This window comes from Canis lupus, chromosome 17 (assembly GCF_048164855.1).
Source record: "Canis lupus baileyi chromosome 17, mCanLup2.hap1, whole genome shotgun sequence".
In the NCBI taxonomy this organism is placed as follows: domain Eukaryota; kingdom Metazoa; phylum Chordata; class Mammalia; order Carnivora; family Canidae; genus Canis; species Canis lupus.
Window position 1 is genome coordinate 38,541,310 of NC_132854.1, and position 17,060 is coordinate 38,558,369.

General features: G+C 32.6%; 1 long non-coding RNA gene across 1 annotated transcript in view; it reads left to right on the top strand.

Moving 5' to 3' along the window:
- Window positions 1-17,060, top strand: part of LOC140608391 (uncharacterized) — a 149,976-nt gene that overhangs the window by 66,095 nt on the left and 66,821 nt on the right. The gene's annotated exons all lie outside the window — the stretch shown is intronic.

Consider the following 17,060-nt stretch of genomic DNA (forward strand, 5'->3'; position numbering starts at 1 on the left):
TCCACTACTCTTACAAATGCATAAAGTTTAATATCTATAATAAATCCATTCTTTCTATATAAGTGGTTCAGCTTATTCGATCAAACCCTACTAATATATGTGTATGTTTCTCCCATGCAGATAAAAGCACCTGCCAAACTGATAACCATACACTAGGAGACAGAGGCCATATTAATTTATAAGAAGTCTATATCTAAAACAACAGCTGTAGTTGGAGTCACTGACTTACTCAGCTTTTAAAATCTTTACTTTCTGAATGTTTCAAGTAGTTATGCAGGAATATACATGAGAGAGAGTGAGAGAGTCAATGTCTTCTATTTAACTCCCACAACAGATACTCCAATTTAATGCTAGAATTATTCTAAGGTCTGAGTGTATCTTTTTCTACTGTGTACCCAAGAATGGAAGAAATAACAATGTATAGATAAAGGATGTCTTGTGATACCAAGCTATGTCTGTCATCTAATCCCTATAATACTCATTCTGCATCAAAGAATACAGTAGTATCCATCTTTCTTAAAGATTCAAGTGAGGTCAGAACTAATATCCAATATTCCCTAAGACGATTTAAGTATTTTGCTTTGCTCAAAAGTGCAGTTGCCTCATCACAAAAGACCCCAGGATGCCCAAAACAATTTTGAAAAAAAAAGAACAAAGCTAGAGATCAAAATTCATTTTATTTATTTATTTTTTTTAAGATTTTATTTATTTATTCATGAGAGACACAGAGAGAGGCAGACACAGGCAGAGAGAGAAGCAGGCTCCATGCAGGAGCCGGATGTGGGACTCGATCCTGGGTCTCCAGGATCAGGCCCTGGGCTGAAGGTGGCGCTAAACCACTGAGCCTCCCGGACTGCCCTCAAAATTCATTTTAAAAATAAGCTGCAAAACTGCAATAAGTAAAACAATATGATACTGGCATAATAATAGACACATAGGTTAATGCAACAGAATAGAAAGCCCAGAAATAAATCCATGGTTGTGTGATCAATTACTCTATGACAAAGGAGGCAAGAATATACAACGGGGAAAAGACAATGTCTTCAACAAAAGGTAGTTGGAAAACTGGACAGCTACATGCAAAAGAATAACATTGGACCATTTTTCTACATTGTAAACAAAAATAAACTCAAAATAGATTAAAGACCTAAATGTAGAACATAAAACTCCTAAAGGAAAACAATAGGCAGTAATTTCTTTTTCTTTCTTTTCTTTCTTTCTTTCTTCTTTCTTTCTTTCTTTCTTTCTTTCTTTCTTTCTTTCTTTCTTTCTCTTTCTTTCTTTTCTTTCTTCTTCTTCTTCTTCTTCTTCTTCTTCTTCTTCTTCTTCTTCTTCTTCTTCTTCTTCTTCTTTTCTTTCTTCTTCTTTCTTCTTCTTTCTTCTTCTTTCTTCTTCTTTCTTCTTTTTAGTAATTTCTTTGACATCAGCCATAGAAACAAGTTTCTAAGATGTATCTCCTCAGGCAAGGAAACTAAAGTTAAACTGGTAGGACTAAATCTAAATAAAAGCTTTTGCACAGCAAACCATCAACAAAACAAAAAGACAACTTAGTGAATAGGAGAAGATACTTGCAAATGATATATCTGTTATGAAATTAATATCTAATATATACAATTAACTTTGACAACTCAATCCAGGAAAACACAAATAATCTGATTAAAAATGGGCAGAATACCTGAGTATGAATTTTTCCAAAGAAAAATACAAATAGCCAACAGACACATGAAAAGATGCTTAACGTCTAATCATCAGGAGAATGCAAATCAAAACCACAATGAGATACCACCTTATACCTGCCAGAATGACCAGAATCAAAAAGACAGGTGTTATAAAGGGTGTGGAGAAAAAGAAACCCCCTGCACTGTTACTGGGAATGCAAATTAGTGCAGCCACTGTGGAAAACAGTATGGGAGTTCCTCAAAAAACTAAGATTACCATATGATATAGTAATTCCACTACTGAGTATTTAGCCAAAGAAAATAAAAACATTTACTTACAAAGATATATGTACCCCTGTGTTTATTGAAGCGCTATTTGCAGTAGCCAAGATATGGAAGCAACTCAAGTGTCCATCCATAGATGAATGGATAAAGATGATGTAGTATGTATATATAATGGAATATTACTCAGCCATAAAAAAGAATACGATCTTGCCATTTGGAACATGGATGGATCTACAGGGTATATGCTAAGTGAAGTAAGGCAGAAAAAGACCAATACCATATAATTTCACTCATGTGGAAACCAAAATAAACAAGTGGGAAAAAAGAGACAAACAAAAGGCATAAATACAGACAACAAATTGGTGGTTACCACAGGGGATGTGTCAGTAGGAATGGGTAAAATAAAGAGGATTAAGAGTACAATTATTTTGATGAGCACTAAGTAATAAATGTATAGATTTGTTAAATCATTATAAATGTTGTATGCCTGAAACTGTAAAAAATAAAAAGTACAGTTACCTAGGTTAATGACCATAGGGCACTTTTGACAAATTTAAGAAAATATTTAGAAATATTACACTTGTAATTTTATACAAAGGACTTTTGTCATAGGTATGTTTGGTCCATGAAGTAAGCCTAAAATTTGTAATTGGAATGATCTCATAGAGGGTCTCAAATCAGAGCTATTTTCACAAAACATCTGTGCTACTTTTGACTTACAATGAGGAAAGAGGATTTATACAAATTATTTATACATATCTAGAGATGTCTGCTATATGGACCATTACTGTAACTATGATTATGATGTAGTTCCAGCTGCCTATTAAAATTGCTCAATTTTCATTTGGTGATTACATAATTCTGTCTCATTGCTGTTACACACATACTGAGATCAGAAGCATGTGGTAATTTCATAGTTAATAAACAGTGTTGGACCCTAAAAGGCCTTCTTAGTTTTATCTAGCAAGTAAGGAACACTTCATGAACTGTGGAGTATATAGAAGGAAGCGGGAATTTAGAAGTTTCCAAGTCTCATGAATATTCCAAGGTACCCTTACTCCAATTGCATTTCACACATTCTTAAGCCCATTCTAAAACATGAATTGGAATCCCACTCTTTTACTCCACTTTGCTAGATCACTTTTCTAGATCACAATTATGTGAACTATGTCACAGATTTAAAAATAGCCATTTTTAAATAGGAAATGAGTTAGGTAGCAGAATTTAATTCATAGTCTCTTTAGGATACCACTGTAGAAATGGATTCCTAATTTTTTTTCCAGACCTGTGTACTTCACTACTAATTAAATTTAAGGGATAGAGCATCTAGTTAGCTTGGCTTTCTGAAGTTGGTGGAGAGGATGGTTATCTGATGGCTTGATTAATGTTTCAACACGGAATATATACAATGAGAAAATGGATATTCTCAAACCCAAGGCAGGGATACTACTAGAAGCAGGAAAATGCATGCTGAATGGATAGAAACATGATTGTCTACTACATGCCCTAAAGATGGATCATAAAGAAAGCAGAATATTAGGAATAAGGGAACAAAGTTGTTACACATCGTTCTAATTACTAGATGTGTGGTCACAAGACACTTCTCTGAGCCTGTGTTTTTTGCTTTTATTTTTAAAGTGAGGTGGTTAGAATAGTTGATCTTTAAAGATAATTTTGGTTCTATATTTCAATACTTTCTTTACATTTTTGATAAATTATGATGGTAAAATGACCCAATATTTATTAATTACTTTTCAACCTCAGTAAATATATCTGGCCACTATTCTCTAGATATGTACACACTCTTGTTACATATGAATGTGCTTACTCTCTTTCATGGTTGATTCAGTGACAAAAGAGTAAAGGTTAGTCCTAGGAAAATATTTAAGTAGTTATAAGTGTTTCTAGTAACACTTATAAGTCTACTTTTGATGCTATTCATCTTCTCAGGCCCTTCCTCTCCAAACACTGACCAATATGCCCTGCCAAAGAAAAGTTCTGGATCTTTCTCTGGTCCTCACATCCAGTATCTATATTTTGTCACAATTTCCGTAGCCATATTTTTTTTCTAATTGCTGATGACCAAATAATTCTGTGTACTGCATTTTGATTCAGTGATCATCTACGTCTTCCTGATTTTTTTTGTTTGTTTGTTATCATACACGCTGGCAAACTAGAGTCATGTTTCCAGACAGTGGTGTCAGCAAAATTGTGGTTTGCATTTTATTCAAACAATGTACTTACATGATACTTGAAAGATAGAAAAGGAAAGCATTATTCTACTCTGGCCTGAAGGTTAGGTATGTGGGCCTGATGACAGCCCTGAAGTTTGTAGTAGTTCCCAGTAAAAGTTCCTACAAAAGGAAGTTCTGCTGCTTAGCTGCTGAAGGCAGTTAGTAGATCATTGTTGACAATTTATTGTGTGTGTGTTGTGCTACTTTTTAGTATTTCAAACACAACGCTCCCTAAACTAAAAAATTGTGCTCTTTTAAATTTTTTTTGATAGTAAATCTGAACGTCTTTATCGAGGCTCAAAAATTAATGACGAAAGCTAGGGGAGAGGACCCTGATATGTCTATACCAGAGACTGTCTCTAGGGTCAGGAAATCTTGCTTCTTTTCATAATATCAATAGATAAGACAAGATTCTCTCCTTTTGTCAATACTAAATATTTGCCAAAAGTTTTTTGGTTGTTTCTTGGCAGTCTCCTAATCTTGCTTTCAAAATATAATCCACCTACATCCTTTAGGACTCTGTGAAATATCAACAGATGTGTATTATCAGGATTCACTGAAGCTATGGGTATAAACATTTCCATTCCTTCAGCGTGGCCCCAGTGTGGCATCATCAGGCTACAGACTAACATAAGGTTTAGAATGCTAGCCACTCATTGAAAGATCTATCAGCTCAGTATTATTTAGTGTGAATTTACAGAATTATAGATAAACTTAACATGTTAAATAACAAAATTAATAGTTTTCAGTTATGATAAACTGGTTATATATTTATATGCCCTGTGTGTGTCTGTATGTGAAGATAGAGTGAGAATGAGATCAAATAAACGGATTTGAATGAACCAAGAAGTGAAAATAATTTAAAGCCTCAACTGGACAGAAATTCAAAGTTTAAAAATGCTGTATATACAAATTTTATTTAAGTCCCAACAGTGCTAACACCACAAAACAACTATATGTATAACCCCTAATTAATCATATCATTTATTCATATCCATATATATGTGCAATCCTTGTTTTATTCTCTTATTTGCAAAATGGATCTGTCTTTTATTCTCTTCTTTACACATCTGTTATAAGATTGGCTTTTTAAAATGCAATTTTTCATTTTATTATAAGTATTATTTCATTGTTAACTGTTAATCAATTTAATATATTGCTTATTTTATACATTTTTTGTATTTCTAGTAGAGTTAGTTTCCAATCAGACAATGAAAATAATGGTCATGGGGTGCCTGGGTGGCTCAGTTGGTTAAGCATTTACCTTCAGCTCAGGTCATAATCCCAGGGTCCCTGCTCAGCAAGGAGTCTGCTTCTCCCTCTCTCTCTGCCCTGCTCCTGCAGGTAGTAGTTTGTATTTGCCTGATTTCCATAATTTAGCCAGCCAGGTTACTTACAGTATATGATATATTTTCACTATACACTGTGGAAGAATATGTACGGAAATCATCAAAGCTACAATAAGCTCCTTTTTTTGTCTTAATATCTTTTATAATATCATTTTTTAAGTTTTTCTTTTATTGAGCTAATTACTGCAATTATTGGTAAAAATGATAATTATAAAATATTATTATTGCTTCTATATTTCCTGGATTTATTTTGTTTTAAACTATTTTGTCTTCCAAGGAAGATATTCTGTCTTTCTCTCACATAAAGGAACCCCTATTAAGTTAGTAATCATGTCTATTTGAATTAGACCTTGAAATGGTCGTTCATGCCTTTGTTATTGCAGGATTGGATTATCGCAGTCCTCTACTGGCTTCTGGCCCAGGAGGAACCTGCATAAACTCCACCTGGTACAGGATGTTGCTGTCAGATTCTTTTCACAAAAGGCTTCAGTCTGAATATATTTTCATGTTCCTTTCTGTTTTTTATCCAAATTAAGGGTTAGACAATATATAATTTTGAAACTTTTTAGTGACATTGGCTTACTGAATATTAGTAAGTTTTTGTTTTGTTTTTTAACTACTCTTAAGCAAACTTTTTAACTTCAAGGTTAGTTTATAATCATTTCATAATAAAGCCTTACAAAAGCATTCAGCACCTTCATTTTATAGAATATCTTCAGAAAAGTGTTTCAGTATTCAAGTATATGTAAAGTTATAGCTCAATAAATAAATTATATATCAATAAAGTTACATCTTAAACTTTTGTAGATACAAAAAATAATTAAAATATCTTGTTTCAAGATTATTGCTGTTGTATTCACGAATTGCTTTCTAAATTGTCAGAAGTCATGTTACAGAAAACTGACTACAATGCTCATATATACTGTGATATACATTCTATACTTAATAATTATGTTTAATGAGGGGGAAGAGCAGATCAAAATATCTGATTTTCATCTGAGAACTGATTCATTTCTGTAAGCAAAACATGCTTCAGGTAAGCTCAATACTCTACAAGAAAAGTATATATATACAAATACATACATACATACATATATATATATATATATACTAGTGTGTGTATATATATATACACACTAGTATACATGTATGTGTGTATATGTATGCATATATATGTATATATGTATATATATATAGGAGGTTAGACAGATATACATACACACACACACTAGAAGTTAGGGTGACAAGGATATATAAACCAGTTTGGGGGCCATATCATTTATAATTTAATGAAGTAGATGTAAGGGATGCCTGAGTGGCTCAGCAGTTGAGTGTCTGCCTTTGGCACAGGGCATGATCCCATAGTCCTGGGATCAAGTCCTGAATCGGGCTTCCTGCATGGAGCATGCTTCTCCCTCTGCCTGTCTCTGGCTCTCTCTCTCTCTCTCTCTCTCTCTCTGTGTGTGTGTGTGTGTTTCTCATGAATGAATAAATAAAAGATTTTTTTAAAGTAGATGTGAAGTTTACATAATTGCAGCATAAACCAATTTGTTATGTGGGCTATGTAAATACTATACACATAATACAATATAAGAAAGAGAAAAGATGAGGGTCAGTAACAATTATATGCAGGATTTGACAGATTCTTAGATGATGAGAAATTTTTATAGGCCAGAACAGCAGTGACTGAAAGGAATTCAAAATGAGGAAATAATGACATACATAAAGGAACAGAGGCAGAAATATCTAAGAAATATGAAGTCACATAGTTTGACAGGAATATATGTTTGGGGGAAGGGAAATAGTAAGAGGGAAGAAAAAGTAGATTTATTTAAAAAATGGAAAAATAGTAAAAGCCCTCAAACACTTGATCAAAGAAATTAAGAGAAAGTTAGAATAGGATGGTGGTGTGATTAATATGAGACTAAAAAGATTAAATTAATGATGCACATTGGACATTATCATGTCATTACAAATAAGTAATGATGAAGGCGTGTTAGGACCAAGAATAAAAATCAAACAGCAGTAGCCTATACATTTAGAGGTGCATTTTGAGGGTTCCTAATGCATATATGTTAAGTTTTACATAAATTTATGGTAAATAAAAATTACTGTTACCCCAAATTTTAGATGAGTGAACTAAACATCAGAAAGCTTAAATAATGTACCCATTTTCACTTCCCTTAAAAGATACAAGTACCAAGAGTCAAAGTCGGGTCCTACTAGCTTCTTAATCCAGATGATCTCTATGAAATCATTCCTATCTAAATGATAAAAGATACATAATAAATTCCTGTACTTTCTCTAGGAAACTATTACTTTACTGATTTTTAATGTATCTGTTATTTCAATAAAATGGGCTTTATGCCATGTTACTATTTTTAAGTCTTGTAGAGGAGGGGAAAATCCAGCTACTGAAAACATATGAACACTTAAGGTCTGGGTACAATCTGAAGTAATAAAAAATAGTTATCAATTATTTTTTAATAAAATAAATGCTTATCTCATTATTCGGTTTGTGTCTTAAGAAGACTTACAAAGATATTATATATCCACCATAGAATATGACTTTATAAAAATTACTTTCATCCATTAACATACCTGTAAAATGTTCCTATTGAAATTTCCTTTTTTAGAACCCAGACCTCTAGTTAAATTCCATACATGAAAGAATTGTTCTGCCTACCTTTTAAATAGCAGCTACAAATATGTCACCGAATTAGGGGTAACAGTTCTACATAATTTATAGACTGAAGCTTGAGGATGTGTTGCAGTGTAAATCTTGTTCAGCAGGACTAATGAGATATTGACCGCTTCCTCCTTGCTACAAACTGCCTTTATTTTGTACCCTATGCTGGTGATACTGTGTAGCAATTGGGGATTTTTATCCTTGACAAGGTGGAAATAGGCAAATCTTAAGAGAGAGAAAACTTTGTGCTTAGTGACCATATCAACCGAAATTTACATAAGAATACTACTGCTGCATAATAATTTGAGAACACATTATATATAAATAAACACAATTATTTCTAATAAATTGTTAATGCATTTACTTACTTAAAATGTCAACATTAACAAATTACTAAAATGTAAAAATCATTCTCAATATTTTAATAATGTTGGCTAATATTAATCAGTTTTATAGCTCTTCATTTTTTAGTGACGAACAAGTTCCATTTCATAAGAAATTATTTCTGTATGTTTAAATTATAGTGTAATTAAAGATTTTTTAAACAACGAATTTTGTAATATCAGAATTTTTTCTGTTCACATACTAGTATCAATATTTTAAAGAACAGTTAACTCACATCTGCAGAAGGCTTTATTAATTTATGTTTTACCATAACATTTTCATTAATCTAATTTCTTTGAAAAAACGAATACTTTTGGAACAATTAAGGACTTCTCAGTCAGTTACTGTTCATACTATCCACTTTCAGTGGAATAATCAGGATTTAACTTAAATTTAAAAATTTTACTTTGTTGAAAGATAAAAGTATGTATTTGTTGTAGTAAATATGACTAAGGGGGCAACTATAAATTTTTCCATTAAATTATTACTATTAAAATTGAGTAATAATTCTAGAATATTATCATATAAACTAATTTGTATGGTTACTTCTTATAAAATTTTTCCATTCTTTATCCAGGTTATTTATAAGGCATTCAGCTTTATAAATCTAGCTGTTCTAGAAGCCATTTTTTGAAAATTTACTGTGTGGTGTTTATGAGGGAGAGGAAGTAATAATAAAACTCACTGCATTTGAATTTTGTAATTCACTTTTCCCTCCATAGTTTTATATTAAAAAATAAATCATTTTAATACTAAGGAAATACAATTGCATGAGAAATATTTAACATATACCTGAGAGAATACTCAGGTATCTCATTCTTATTAATGTACAAATTAACTGGTAATGAATCTTATTTATTTGTTAAAAAAGGACCTAGTGAACCTTTACTTGGTTGTATTTTGTTAGCAGTTGTTTGGAATAGATCACTGTAACAGTGATGATATTCTATTGTCGAACTTGTTCTATAATTCAGTTTACATTTTCAATTCACACAGGGAGACCCATGTTCTGATTTGGAGTTTTTAGTCTACTGTAAGGAGATGGCTAAAGAGGCCAATATTTATTATAAATATAATTGTCAATCACTGAAAATGTGTAAAAGAAATAAAAATGGCAGTATAGAATTGCATTCTAATATTTTTGCAGAAATAATTGTACTGAATGTAAGGTAAAGAAATTGTAGATTAAACCACTCTTAAATAGTAACAATGATTAAAGACATAATAGTTAACATCCTGTCCTTGTGTAAGACAACACAGTGGGTGAAACACATAGGAGAACATTTCTTTCCTATAAGAAATGTATGTAGTGCTTTTCCCTGTTCTCTCCAATAGCCTCATGTTTTTTTGTTGGGTTTGGGTTGGGTTGGATTGTTGCTTTTTTTTTTCTTTAAGTTTTTATTTAAATCTCTGTTAGTTAACATACAGTGTAATATTAGTTTCAGGTGTAGAATTTAGTAATTCAACACTTATATACAACACCCAGTGCTCATCACAAGTGCACTCCTCAATCCCTATCACCTATTTAACCCACTGCCTGCCCACCTCCCCTCCAGTAATCATCAGTTTGTTCTCTATAGGTAAGTCTGTGTCTTGGTTTGCCTTTCTCCCTGCCCCCACCCACTTTTGATTGTTTTGTTTCTTAAATTCCACGTATGAGTGAAATCACATGATATTTTTCTTTCTCTAAATGACTTATTTCACTGGGCATAATACTTTCTAGCTCCATATGCTTCATTGCAAATGGCAAGATTTCATTCTTTTTGATGGCTGAGTAATATTCATTATATATATAATATTTGTTATATATATAATATTCATTATATATAATATTATATATATAAAACAGATGGATATATATATATATATATATATCCCCACCTCTTTTTTATCAGTTGATGGACATTTGGGCTCTTTCCATAATTCGACTATTGTTGATAATGCTGCTATAAAAATGAACATTGGGGTGTATGTATCCCTTCAAATTAGTATTTTTGTATGCTTTGGGTAAAGACCTAGTAGTGCAATTTCTGGATCTATGGTAGTTTTATTTTTAACTTTTTGAGGAACTTCCATTCTATTTTCCAGAGTGGCTGCACTAGTTTGCATTCCCACCATCAATGCAACAGGGTTCCCCTTTCTCTGTGTCCTTTCAACACCTCTTGTTTCTTGTGCTATTAATGCTAGCCATTCTGACAAGTGTGAGGTGGTATCTCATCCTAGTTTCAATTTTTATTGCCCTGATGATGAATGATGTTGAGCTGTTCATGTGTCTGTGGGATATCTGGATGTATTCTTTGGGGAAATGTCTGTTTATCTTCTGCCTATTTTTTAACTGGATTATTAGTTTTTTGGGTGTTGAGTTTGATAAGTTTTTTTATAGATTTTGGATACTAGCCCTTTATCAGATATGTAATTTGCAAATATCTTCTCCCATTTCATATGTTTCCTTTTAGTTTTGTTGATTTTTTTCCCTTGCTGTACAGAAGCTTTTTATTTTGTTGAAGTCCCAATAGTTTATTTTCGCTTTTGTCTCCCTTACCTCAGGAGACATTCTAGTAAGAAGTTGCTAGATGTCAAAGAGATTGCTGCCTATGTTCTCCTAGGATTTTAGTCGTTTCCAGTCTCAGATTTAGGTGTGAAAGTGGTCCAGTTGCATTCTTCTGCATGTTGCTGTCCACTTTTCTCAACACCATTTGTTGAAAAGACTGTCTTTTTTACATTGGATATTCTTTCCTGCTTTGTCAAAAGTTAATTGACCCTATAGTTGTGGGTCCATTTCCACATTTTCTATTCTGTTCTATTCATGTGTCTATTTTTGTGCCAGTACCATAATGTTTTGATTACTACAGCTTTGTAATATATTATACAGCTGAAATCCTGAGTTTTGATGCTTCCAGCTTTGGTTTTCTTTTTCAGGATTGCTTTGGCTGTTTGTGGTATTTTGTGGTTCCATATAAATTTTAGGATTTTTTGTTCTAGCTTTGTAAAAAATTCTGGTGCTATTTTGAAAGACATTGCATTGAATGTGTATGTTGCTTTAGGTGATATAGACATTTTAACAATATTTGTTCTTCCAATCCATGAGCATAGAATATTTCTCCGTTTTTTAATGTCATCTTTAGTTTCTTTCATCAGTGTTTTATAGCTTTTAAAGTACAGATCTTTTACCTCTTTGGTTAGGTTTATTCCTAGGTATCTTAACGTTTTTTTGGTGCAATTGTAAATGGAATCAATTCCTTGATTTTTCTTTTTACTGCTTCATTACTGGTGTATAGAAATGCAACAGATTTCTGTGCATTGATTTTGTATCCTGCAACTTTACTGAATTCCTATATCAGTTCTAGCAACTTTTTAGTGGAATCTTTTGGGTTTTCTGTATAGAGGATCATGTTGTCTACAAATAGTGAAAGTTTGACTTCTTCCTTGCTGATCTGGATGCCTTTAATTTCTTTTTGTGGTCTGATTTCTGGGAATAGGACTTCCAGGACTATGTTAAATAGCAGTGGTGAAATTTAGCATCATGTTTTGATACATTTCAATATGGAGCCATCTTACAGAGCTGAAAAGCTAGAGTAAAAGACAAGTACTTATGATCAGGGCTGTCCTCTAGTCCCAGGATATAAAAGAGAAAACTAGAAAAACTACTTAATTTTTCCAGCTGTTTTAGGACAGTGTCGAGAATGGGAACTGGCCCCTCTCTGGAATACTTTTAGAATACGCACCTCTTTTCCACTGCTCAGTATCTCCTCCTCATTCATCTCTTTAAAATCTTTTCTTAACTAGCTGTTCTCCATTACTTTCTCCTGCTTGCTTTCTCTTGGCCAAGATGACCTTCACAGTAACTTTACCTTGACTGAATGTTAGGTCAAGGTAAAAATATTAGACAGGGTTCTTCCTCATTCTAGGCCCCTGATCTCTCTTAAAGTATTTTATTTAGAAAGCTTATAACTGCGAATTCTTTCTGTGCCCCTTTGAGATTCATGTTAGTCCTTTTAAAAAAGCCTCTTGCCAATTTACAACCCAGGAATCTTTCTCACAGACATAGGAGACATCCCTTTCAAATGTAACCATCAAGAAAGATAGTACTCAGTCTCTATGAGGTGGCTAGGAGCCTGATTTCCATGGCGGCCAGTTAACAAACACAGATGGCCTAATCACAAAGAAAAATATCTGCAAACTCAGGTAATAACTCGATGTATCCCACACATACCTCTGATTGGCCTCCTTTCAAACATCTTCCAGTACTTCCACTGGTTCATTTCAACATTTAAAACTAATCTGGACTAAATTTCCTGAAACAAAGGGTGAGAGAATTTTTAAGGGTTGTAATACCCTTGAAAAAAAAAAAATCTTCCTTGCTTATTTAACTCTTCCCAGTCAATTTTTGCTTTGATACTCCTAACAGGACTTAATCTTTACATCACTTACTTGTTTACCTTCTGAAACTTCCACTTGAATATGAATATTTGGATAAGACAAAATTTTATTTCTAAACCATCATTGGTTTTCAGCTGTGGTTTTCTAATAAAAAGAGTAACAAGAGAAAAACAAATAGTTTATTAACATGCATCACACATCATATGGGAGAAACTTAAGTGAAAGTAACTCAAAGTGGTGGCTTGGAACTCTTGCTTACATAGCATCTTCAACAAAGAAAACTAAATTCATAGAGAAAAGACAAAACAAAGGAAAGCAGTTTTGGGCTTCCAAGAGTGGCAAACTGTGGTAAGAAAAATATATAAGAGGAAACTAATGGAGTAAGTTTTGTTTGAGATTCCTCTGTTGTCATCTCTTGGTTGATAAGAGTTTATCTCTAGAAAATAAGAATTTATTTTGGGGTTGAAGCAGAAAAGGACATAGATGGCAGAGAAAACTCTCTGAATTTGCTTTTTCTTAATTACCTTCAACTCAAAATAATTTTTATGTCAAAGAGACATATATAGGGCTGACATATTCAGGTTTCCTTCAATACTGTGATAGTGGTAATTTATGTTTGGCTCATCATGGTATCTTTACTTCCTATCAAAATGCCTAGCACAAAGTATATGTTAAAAATACATATTGAATGAACAAATCTTGTTTTTTATTTTAGTTCACCATTATATATCCTATTTTTCAGCACATAATTAATGTATAATAAATACCTATTAGATACACATTGTTAATAGATATTTATTAACACTGTGATTGAAAGGCAAAGGAAACACTATGTGCAAAGGCATTTAGGTGTCTCCAGCATACCAGTGATGGAGTAATTGCAACCAATTTACTGTAGTCAAAACATAGAAGAAAAACAGAAAAGAATAAAAACAAAACAAAACAAAAATGCTGACTAGACCAACAGTTACTGAACCAAATAACATCTTGAAATGCGTACTTAGGGTTTTTCTCCTTTAGGTTATGGAATGCTAAGTGAGTATAAGTAATGATAAAGGAGATCTCTGTTCAGTGTTGTACATGTGCATTACCATGACCCCAAGCCAACTCAGTCTTAACATTTCAGACCTTTTTAGGTAGTTAGCCCCATTTGTTGCCCACTAGAATAGCATCATACTGTGATAATAATAAGCATAATAGATTTCCAGTTTCTTTCTATAAGCAATCAATAAATGCCTTTACAAGTCTATCATAATTGGGAGGTATTTCTGCCTTGTTCTATGATATGGTCCTACTTCAGAGGTGAGGAGACTTCCTGAACCTCTTCAGAGAGTCAAGACTCTTTCTTGCCCAGCATATTATTAAATCAACCCTTAAAGAAATTGTTACTGGAAATTTTTCTATCTCCTTCCACAGTAAAGTGTTTAGATGTTTTTATGGGATCAATCCCTATAATTTTTTTTAGTACTAATGAAACCAAGCTTTCAGAATGTGTATATAATACCATATACAAAGAAATACAGACATAATTTTTCTTATAAGAGTAGGAATTCTTGGGGAGCCTGGGTATTTTAGTCAGTTAAATGTCTGACTCTTGATTTTGATTCTGGTCATGATCTCAGGATCATAAAATTAAGTTTTATGTCAGACTCTTTGCTCAGCAGGAAGTCTGCATGAGGTTTCTCTCCTCTCTCTGGCCCTCACCACACAAGTGCTCACATGTGCTCTCTCTCTCTCTCTCAAATAAATACATCTTCGAAATTTAAAAAAAAATTAAAAATGAAAGTAGCAATTCTTTAAAAATTCTTGAGGTGTAGCTATGTTGTAGCCAATTAAAAGAAATATGATATTTCTATATTTATAGTCTTCAGCAAGTAGTTTGTGTAAATATTAACATATTTTGCATATCACCATTCCAAAACACAATTTTAAATAATGAAATATTTTTATATTGGATTGAGTATGTATTTTCTTAAGAAAAAATGTCTTACGGGAAGAGCAGAATCTTGAATTCAAGCATATATGTAAACTTTTAATATAACATGCTAATGAAAGTTCCTAGAAGATATTCAAAATAGATCATGGTTGCATCTTTAATATTTGCAATGAGCCAAATGCATTTTAAAGGGAAAACTTAAAGTAGATTAAAATACATAATTTTTACCACTTGTTAAGAATAATTTTGGTAATTAAAAAAATGTCAGAATAAGTAAGCTATATTCAAGGAAAATATGTACAAGAAGGGCCAGACTATACAAAGAAAAATAAAATAAAATTTGATTTAGCTAGCTATTGCCCTAAACAACTGTCAAACAATATAATTTTAAATTTAAATTTGTCTGATCACAATATCATTTTGACTTATTTTGAATAATTTCTCATTATTTCTATACACAGCTATGTTATTATAGTTATTTGTTATTTTTATAACAGTTTTTTTTTAAAGAAGCTTCGTTCTATACCTCCTTCTGGTGTTTCTAGAATAAACGACCATCCCTAGTATGCAATAAATATACACTAGAATATCTGGTATATAGCTATCTTTCTGACCTTATTTCCTGTGGATTTCACCTCTTACTTAACAACAGCCAAACTGACCTCTTGCTAATCCTTAAATATACCAAGCATGCTTCTACCTTTTCAGTTCCTAGTCGCTGCCTTGAAAGCTCTTCATCTCTTTCTTTCTTAACTTTACCATGTCTTTGCTCAAATGTCACCTCTTCAGAATGAATTTCAATGATTTCTTTACCAGAAAGATCACCCCTACTTATCTGGGTTCACAGAGTTTGCTTTATTTATTTTTGTAGGATTTATACCATTAACTCCATCATATATTTATTTCTTATCATTGGCTTTCCTCAATTAGAATGAAACTATAGGAGAGTTGAGGACTTATTTAGTTTATTAGTCCATCTTCAGTACCTATAATAGTGCCTTCACAAAATAATTACTCAATAATATTTGTTTCAGAATTAATGAATAAATGAATGAACCAGTCATCAACAATTTTTAATTGTTGAGCTTTTACTAGGATAAGAACATAATGCTAATACTTCTGTCTCATTAGTCTTTATAGAAATAATCTAGTGTAGGCATTATTCCTCTTTATAGATAAGAAAATGGGTTTATAGAACTAAAGGGAGCCAACCCAGATTATACAGTTTATATATATTGTGTAGCAGGGAAAACAATTTTGTATACAAATATTGTAAGTACAGATTAGGACATATTGAATTAATTTACCAGTGGGGAAATTCACCTAGAGATGTCTAGTAGGGAAGTGGGTATGAATCTGAAGTTTAGGAGAGAGAGCTAGTATATAGTATAGAGAGCTAGTCATACATATGATATGGTAGAGTCATGGTAAGTATATATACCATGTATATATATGGTATAAATCACAAAAATAATGGAATTTTCTAGGACTCTGAGTATGAGAAAGTAAAATTAGAAGGGAAATAGCAACCTTTATATGTGACAGACGCATGTAGTCCCAACCTTTTTATTTTATATATATTTTTAAGATTTTATTTATTTATTCATGAGAGACACACACACACAGAAGAGGCAGATACACAGTTTAGAGGGAAAGCAGGCTCCTCACAGCAAGTCTGATTTGGGACTCGATTCCCAGACCCCAGGATAATGCCCTGAGCTGCCAGAGGCAGACGCTCAACCACTGAGCCACCCAGTAGTCCCATTTCTAACGTTTTAAACAGGGTCACATTTTCCATTCTTCCTACCTTGAAGAGATGTTATAGTGTACAACTCAGAAATGTAGAAGTTATGCTAAATTCTTCTGTTTTCATTTCCACCTAGTCAGCCATTAATTTCTTTATATGTTATATTCTAAATATTTTCATTTTTATTTATTTATTTATTTTAAATAATAAATTTATTTTTTATTGGTGTTCAATTTGCCAACATACAGAATACACCCAGTGCTCATCCGGTCAAGTGCCCCCCTCAGTGCCCGGCACCCATTCACCCCCAGCCCCCGCCCTCCTCCCCTTCCACCACCACTAGTTCGTTTCCCAGAGTTAGGAGTCTTCATGTTCTGTCTTCCTTTCTGATATTTCCT